This window comes from Psammomys obesus, unplaced genomic scaffold, assembly GCF_907164565.1.
Source record: "Psammomys obesus unplaced genomic scaffold, mPsaObe1.curated_primary_1811, whole genome shotgun sequence".
In the NCBI taxonomy this organism is placed as follows: domain Eukaryota; kingdom Metazoa; phylum Chordata; class Mammalia; order Rodentia; family Muridae; genus Psammomys; species Psammomys obesus.
Window position 1 is genome coordinate 1,230,218 of NW_026590412.1, and position 8,679 is coordinate 1,238,896.

The 8,679-nt window shown below is 38.1% G+C and overlaps 1 pseudogene; it reads right to left on the reverse strand.

Annotated features, from left to right (window-relative positions):
* Window positions 1-4,104: 4,104 nt before the first annotated feature.
* On the reverse strand, window positions 4,105-4,698 carry LOC129676806 (PRELI domain-containing protein 1, mitochondrial-like; annotated as a pseudogene).
* Between the last annotated feature and the right edge of the window lie 3,981 nt (window positions 4,699-8,679).

An 8,679-nucleotide genomic window follows, 5' to 3' on the forward strand; every position in this document is an offset into this window, starting at 1 on the left:
TATTTTTAACTCATTGGTATAAGATTTTTGTATGCTAATGCAAAAATAAGTATTTTGGTAATTTATTTTTTTAATTTATTTTTTATTGATTACAGTTTATTCACTTGGTATCCCAGGTGTAATATATTTTTGATAAATTTTAGTATATTGATACAAATTCAAGGTTACTTCCAATACTTTTAAACTGCTGTTACAAACTGTTTAGGATATTAGGTAATACAAGTTAATTGTTAATCAACTCATGGTCATGTCACACACTAGTATAATTTATCACAAAAAAATACATCCTAGGTTTAATAGATATGCTTCTATAGCTAGATAAGTCTTCAGAAACCTCAGAGACATACAGAATATGGCATTTAAAAGTGTTCTTATTATTTTAAAGATTCTTTGACAATGAGACATGGTCATCTCCTGGCAGCATCCAGCCTACCTCAAAGAAGATTATGAGCATTGAAGAATATCCATATGGAGATAGCTTCAAATGTGGCAAATTAGCCACCCAGTCAAAGCAAAATGCTTCATGGGCAAAGAAAATGCCCTTACTTCATGACAGAATTATGCCTAAAATGGGCAAGCTTAAATGCAGGCCAAGTTGACTGCCGAACTCTGCCAAGTCAGGGTAAGCAAGTCCTAAGTAGTTCCTGCTTCACATATATGTCTGTCAAATATACTGAGCCAGAAAGCTAAAGATGATGCTCCAACATTATAGTTTCCAGGCAGCAAACTGTCAATTTTCTCATTTTTGGAAGCTGCTAGCATGTACTTCATATTTACCCAAGTAATTAATTTTATTCCTTCTCAAGTCTAATGGCATTGAAAATCAAATAGTCATAATTTTGCATTTGGTTTAGTTGTTTAGGAATTGAAATGATGTGTTAGGTCTAGATAGATATTTTAGGTTGATAGATAACAAACTATAAAAATAACTTACAAAACTTTATACCCTCATAGATAGATATTTTCTTCAGGATTGCGAAGTACACTTAGACTAATATTATATATATATGTATATGAATATATATATATATATAGTTTTACCTATTGGTTTTTATAATTGTTTCATAATTATTCTTACTGTAAAAAATTGGCCTTTTATTTAGACAAAAAAAGGGAACTGTTGGAGGTTGGTCTGGGTAAACTTTTTATTTACTACACTAGAGACTTCTATTCTTTGTAAAAACACTTAGTCTCTTACTGTAATACTGTTATAGTATTACAAAATAGAATACGACACAGCGTTAGATGGAGGTAGACAGTGATCAAATAGGAAATATATTTTAGGTTTTCATTTTCTTAGGTAAACTCATTTTAGTCTGAATAATTTTAGTTTCTCTCATTCATAACTGTGAAATCTAGAGAGTGAAAACAGAAAAAAGCCAGGGGATCAATAAATAAGAGTTTCTTGATTTTTTTTTTCCTTCAGTTTTTACATTCAGAACTACTTCGGTCCATTGCTGACTAGAGTAGGATGACCTGACTGCCTCCTTCCTTCTTACCTTCTTTTCTTCCTTCCTTTCTTCCTCTCCTCCTCTGCTTCCTCTTCTTTTTCTCATTCTCTTTTTCTCTTTTCTGCTTTTGTCAGTTTTTTGTCTAAACTGAGTCACATAGTCCCAAGCTTTCAAACTCACTTGAACTTACGATATTCTGTCTCCCAAGTGTTAAATTATATAGATGTGCTCCACCATGTCTAGCCAAGCAATAATTTCTCAGTGAAGTATTCCAGAGTGAAACTTTTATCTACTGCCAGGTATGGTAGTAACTGCTTGTAATCTCAACCGAAGTCCAGTTTGAGCTACAAACAAGTAAGCAAGCAAAAGGCTAGGTTTTGTGCATGCATTATCATTCCAGCTTTCATGAGGGAGAGGCAAGAGAATCATGAATTTAAGGTCAGTTGGATCTCAAAACAAAACCAACTGGGAAAACAAAAACAAAAACGTATGTTTTGTGAAATCACCAAATCAAGGTATTTGATGTGCTGTATCACAGCTATGATTTGAATGTTTCTACCATGGAGTCTCTACTATGATTCAGGATTTGATCCCATAAATGGGAGTGTTAGAAAGTGCCATGGAACCATTATGAAGTAAGGCCTAGTGGATGGTCTTTGAGGAACTTGAAGATGCCCTCAGAAGGTAGTTCTTAGGACTAAGGCTTGTTTTAAAAGAAATATGCCTGGTCCCACCTACCTGTCTCTGCTATTGGTTTGAGAAGTAACTTGGTTGCTCTTACTATTGCTGTTTACACTGTGAAGAGAAAGAATTAGAAGTGACTTTCACTAAGCCTGTATTATACCATTTGAGCTTTGGGCCTTTAAAAGTAAGCAGGAAAAGCCTGTATAAAGTAGCTCATCTCAGGTTATTTCATTATAGTAAGAAGCTGACTAATGTCTCCCATTGTCTTGTTGGTGTGTGTATGTTCATGTTGATTGAATATGGGCATGCATGTGGAGGTCAGATTTGAGCATCAGTCTTTGCCCACATTGAGACAGAGTCTCTTATTGTTCACTGCTGCTTATGACCGGCTATCTGATCCTCTAAGCTTACAGAAATTCTCTTGTTTCCATCTCCCATCTCCCAGTAGTGCCACACTGGGATTATGTGCTTCACTGCCCAGTATTGGGTTTGACATGGGTTCTTTGGTTCCACACTCAGGTCATCAGAGTTGTATGGCACTTTATCCACTAAGCTATCTCACTAGTCCTATGCTTTCAGTTTCTTATTTGAGGTAATAACATTTAGAAGGTTTTCAACATTTTTCAAGTGTACAATATACTATTGTCACCACATTATCCAATGGTACTCTTGAACTTATTCTTCCTAATTAGAACTGCGTGACCATTGACCAATATCACCCCAATTCCCATACCCTCCAGCCTCTGGTAATCACCAGTTTACTCCTTTTCTATGAATCTGACCTTTTAAGATTTAATTTGAGAGAGATTGTGTGGTCCTTGTCTTTCTATGATTGTCTTATTTCACTTGATAGAATGTCTTCTACTTCTTTGCATATTGCCACAAGCAAAAGCTTATCCTTTTAATGGCTATTCTTTTTTTGTTATTACACATTCTTTTTTTCATTCATTTATTTCATTAATCTATATGCACTAAATTTTTCTTATTCATTCATGTACTAATAGACATGGCTCACCTATTTATTTGTTTTGTGTGACAATGGGAATGGGACTCTGACTAATGCAGGCCTGACAAATGCTCTTCTACTTAGCTACACTCTTCTGAATAATGCAGCAGGGAACACAGGGATATAGTTATCCCTTTGACGTGCTAATTTTTGTATCCTTTGGAAATATACCCAATAGCAAGATTGCTAGATTATATGATAGGTTTAATTGTTTGAGGAACTTTCATGCTGTTGTTTAATTTACATTTCCTACAAGAGTACACAAGTTTTTCTCTGTATCCCTATGAACATTTATCTTTCATCTTAAAAAAAAAAATAACTCAGTGGCTGGCTCTTTGATCACCTCCCCTGGGAGCAGCCTTACCAGGCCATAGAGAAAGACTATGAATGATAGTCCTGATGAGATAGAAGGTGAGGAAGACCTCCCCTATCAGTGGACTGGGGAAGGGGCATGGGAGGAGATCAGAGAGGGAGGGAGGAGTTAAGGAAGGGAGGGAGGGGAAGGTTAGGAGGGGAGGAGGGTGGGGCTATAGCTGGGATACAAAGTAAATAAAATTGTAATAAATGAAACATTATATTTAAAAAAAAAGTTAAATAGTTCTGACACATGTGAAGCCATTAACACCTTATGGTTTTGATTTCTATTTCCCTAATGATTAGAGATATTTATCATTTTGAGGGGGCAATTAAATCATGTTTATTGAGTGCCTGTTATGTGCTAAATATTGTTCAGGGTACTTGGGACACACCAGAGAATAAAACAAGGAGCCCTGCCCTCCTGGAGCGTACAGTCTATCATGTATTACAGCACCACCTGCTGGGAAGTTGGGCAATTCCCAGTGGACACTGAGCTGGGGCTGGCAGATGCTGACCTGGCCAGTACCCTGACCCAGCACCCAGACAGCAGAGAGGGCTGCAGGTCAATTTTTAATAATCAAGTACACTGGGGAGAAGAGAAGTAAACTATATGAGCTGCTGTTGCTGCTGCTTGGGTGGCGGCCATGTTGTCTAGGTCCTTGGTCTTTTCTGTAGCTGCCAATGCTGTCTGCTTTCTCTTTGGCCTCTTTGGCTCTATCAACAAGCGTTTTGGAAGGGGCCTCACCTTGTAGCTTGGCCAAGATGTACTCAAAGCCCTTCATTGTCTTGGTCACATTGCTTTTGAACCAGGCAAAAACAAATTCCTGGACAGCTCTGGAGATGCCACATAAGCTAAAGGAGATCCAGGCTATGGATTTCAGTCCAACCGCTATGGTCAGCGTTCACACAGTAAACACATTGTTCCTCCACCACCATCTGCCAGGCGTGGTTCATGTTCCAGGTGAAGGTGGTCATGGTCTTATTCTGTGGGTCCACAACAGAGTCCTAAGATGTACAGTGAGTGAGCAACATTAGCAGGAAACAGTCACTCTGCCCACTGTGGCATCCTGTTGGTCTTGGACAGGAGTCTCTCGGGACAGAAACTTCTGGTCACTTCCTGGTGCATTATGTCTTTGGTTAAGGCAGCTAACACTTGGTCCCAGGAACTTAGGAGCATGCTCTGGCCCAGGAAATAGGCCAGCTCAGCATCCGTTGCAGCATTAGGGTGAAGATCCCAGGGGTTGGGTAGGGGGAAGAATGTGGCTCAGAGCATGACCACCAGGCTTGCAGCTCAGTCACCACTGTGCAGTGCCCAGATCCCCACTGCTGCCATGAGGGCCTTGAGGACTCGATATGTATCATTTTGTCATAGACACACTGTTCTGTGTCTATTGAGAAATTTCTATTCAGGTCCTTTGCCTACTGATTTTTTTTTAACTATCAAGTTGTTTGCATTTCCTAACATATTCTATTATCAGATATATGGTTTAAATATCTATTCTCCCATTCCATAGATTTTTTTCTTCACTTAGGTGATTGTGTGGTATCTGTTAGGCATACTGATTCTATATCTTTTAGATATTAACTGTCTCTTCTGTCCCATTGGTGTTTGTGTTTATTTTTATTCAATATGAAATTGTTTTGATCATATTGTCTTTGTATTTGATTTTATTCAAAATTAGATAGTGTAATGTTTCTGCGTTCTTTTTTGTACAATATTGCTTAAGCTGTTTAGCTTTTTTTGTTCTTTACAAAGTTTAGAATTTCTGTCTCTGTTTTTGTGAAAGTGTCATTGGGATTCTAGTAGAAATCAAACTTAAATCGCTATATTTCTCAGTATCACACAGATTTTTTTTATTTTCTAGGTTTTTTTTTTTGTGTGTGTGTGTGTGTGTGTGTGTGTGTGTGTGTGTGTGTGTGTGTATGTATGTGTGTAGCCTTGGCTGTCCTGGAACTTATTCTGTAGACCAGGCTACCCTTGAACTAAGTGATCCTCCTGCCACTGCCTCCTTAGTGGAGTGCTGGGTTTAAAGGCAAATTCCACAATCACCTGCCATTTTAAGAATATTCTTCCAATTGCTGAATGCAGGGTATTATCTATCTATTGCATTTTTCTCAATTTCTTTCATAGTTTTAAGTGTTCTATCTTTTTTTGGTTAAATTTATTCCTAATTTTATTTTTTGTAGCTGATATAAATGTAATTGTTTTCTTAGTTTTTTTTTCTTCAGATAATCCATTGTTAGGGTATAAAAATGGTAACTGATTTTTACCATAGATTATTTTTAATATTTTAAATTATATGTGTGTTTGTGGGTGTGGTTATGATGAGTGCAGGCACCCTCAGAGGCCAGAGGTGTTAGATCTTTCGATAGCTGGAGTTGTGAGTAGCTTAATTTGGATGCTAGGAATTTGGGTGCTACTAAAATCCTCTGTAATAACAGTGTATGTTCTTCAACTATTTAGCTGTCTTTCCAGAAATTTAAATGGTACGGATTGCTATTGTTGTTGTGTTGTGTTTTTTGAGACAGGATCTCTTTAGCACAGGCTAGCCTTGAACTCATAGCAATCCTCCTGCCTCAGCCTCCCAAGTGCCTCAAAACTATAGTCATATACCACCATGTTTGCCTCTGATATTTGTATATTGTTACTTGTAAAAAAAAAAAAAAAAAAAAAAAAGTAGTTCTAACAGATACTGGTCTGTAATTGTCTTCTTGTGTAGCACTTTTTTTCTTTGTGTGTCCCAGTATGTGAGTGTGTGTGTGGGTGCATGTGTGTGTGTGTGTGTGTGTGTGTGTGTGTGTGTGTGTGTGCAGATGTCAGAGGTCACTGTCCAGTATGGTTCCTTAATTACGCTACATCTTACTTTTTGAGACAGGAGTTTTCATATTTAGTGGCCTGCTGATTTGACTAAGCTGGCTTGCCAGTAAACTTGAGGAATCCTCCTGTTTTCTGCTTCCCCAGAGAAAGGATTACAAACATTTGCCATTACGCTCAATTTTTAAAATGGGTTGTGGGAACTGAACTCAGATTCACATGCTTGTTGAACAAGCTATCTCCCCATTGTCTTTGTCTGGATTTTTCTTTTTAAAGCCAGTGTAAGTATTTCTCTGCCATTCGATATTCCTCTATTGAGAATTCTCTGTTTAGCTCTGTACTCCATTTTTTAATTGGATTATTTGATTTTTTTGCTGTTTAACTTCTTTAGTTCTTACATATATACTGGATAGTCCTCTGTCAGATATAGGGTTGGTGAAGATTCTTTCCCAATCTGTAGGCTGGTGTTTTGTTCCGACGACAGTGTCCTTTGCTTTATAGAAGTTTTTCAGTTTCATGAGGTCCCATTTATTGATTGTTGATCTTAGAGCCTGTGCTCTTGGTGTTCTGTTCAGGAAGTTGTCTCCTGTGCCAATGAGTTCAAGGCTCTTCCCCACTTTTTCTTCTGAGCGGTTTAGTGTGTCTGGTTTTATGTTGAGGTCTTTGATCCATTTGGACTTTAGTTTTGTGCAAGGTGATAAGTATGGATCTATTTGCATTTTTCTACGTGTAGACATCCAGTTAGACCGGCACCATTTGTTGAAGATGCTGTCTTTTTTCCATTGAATGGTTTTGAATGTCAAATGGCAGAGACACACTTAAAGAAATGCTCAACCTCATTAGCCATCAGGGAAATGCAAATCAAAATGACCCTAAGATTTCACCTTACACAGATCAGAATGGCTAAGATCAAAAACTCAAGCGACAACACATGCTGGAGAGGTTGTGGAGAAAGGGGAACTCTCCTCCACTGCTGGTGGGAATGTAAACTTGTACAACCACTCTGGAAAGCAATCTGGTGCTTTCTCAGACAACTAGGAATAGCACTTCCTCAAGATCCAGCTATAACACTCCTAGGCATATACCCAAAAGAGTCTCAAGTACACAATAAGGACATTTGCTCAACCATGTTTGTAGCAGCCTTATTTGTAATAGCTAGAAGCTGGAAACAGCCCAGATGCCCCTCAGTGGAGGAATGAATGCACAAATTGTGGTATATCTACACAATGGAATATTACTCAGCAGTAAAAACCAAGGAAATCATGAAATTTGAAGGTAAATGGTGGGATCTGGAAAAGATCATCCTGAGTGATCTATCCCAGAAGCAGAAAGATGCACAGGGTATATACTCACTCATATAGACATGTAATATAGGATAAACCTACTGAAATCTGTACACCTAAAGAAACTAATCAAGAAGGAGGACTCTTGCTAAAATGCTCAATTCCTATCCAAAAAGACAAAGAGGATGGACATCAGAAGAAGGAGAAAAGAGGGAACAAGTCAGGAGCCTGACACAGAGGACCTCTGAAAGGCTCTGCCCTGCAGACTATCAATGCAGATGCTGAGACTTATGGGCAACCTTTGGGCAGAGTGCAGGGAATCTTATGAAAGAAGTGGGAAACAGTAAGATCTGGAGAGGACAGAAACTCTACAAGGAGAGCAACAGACCCAAAAATCTGAGCACAGGGGTCTTTCTTGAGATTGATACTCCAACCAAGTATGCATGGAGATAACCTAAGACCCCTGCACAGATGAAGCCCATGGCATTTCAGTATCCAAGTGGGTTCCATTGTAATAGGAACAGGGACTGTCTCTGACATGAACTGATTGGCCTGCTCTTTAATTACCTCCCCCTGAGGGGGAAGCAGCAATACCAGCCACAGAAGATACTGCAGCCACTCCTGAGGAGACCTAATTGACTAGTATCAGAAGGAAGGAAAAGAAGACCTCCCCTATCAGTGGACTTGGTGAGGGGCATGCATGCAGAGGTTGGAGGAATGGAGGGATTGGGACGGGAGGAGGGAGGGAACCACAGGGGAGATACAAAATGAATAAAATGTAATTCATAAAGAAAAAAATAAATAAATGAAGAAAAAAATTAAAAAAATAAATAAAACCAGTATAATGCAGGTCTTTTAAACATGAGTTAATAACTATCAATTTCTTGTCATTTTGGAAAAAGTCTGAGGTTATATTAGTTTTTCTTTAAATGTTTGGTTTATTTCCTTCAATTTGTTCTCATTTTGGAAAGAGTCTGAGGTTATATTAGTTTCTCTTTAAATGTTTGGTTTATTTCATTCAATTTCTTGTCATTTTGGAGAGTCTGAGGTTGTATTAATTTCTCTTTAAATGTTTGGTTTATT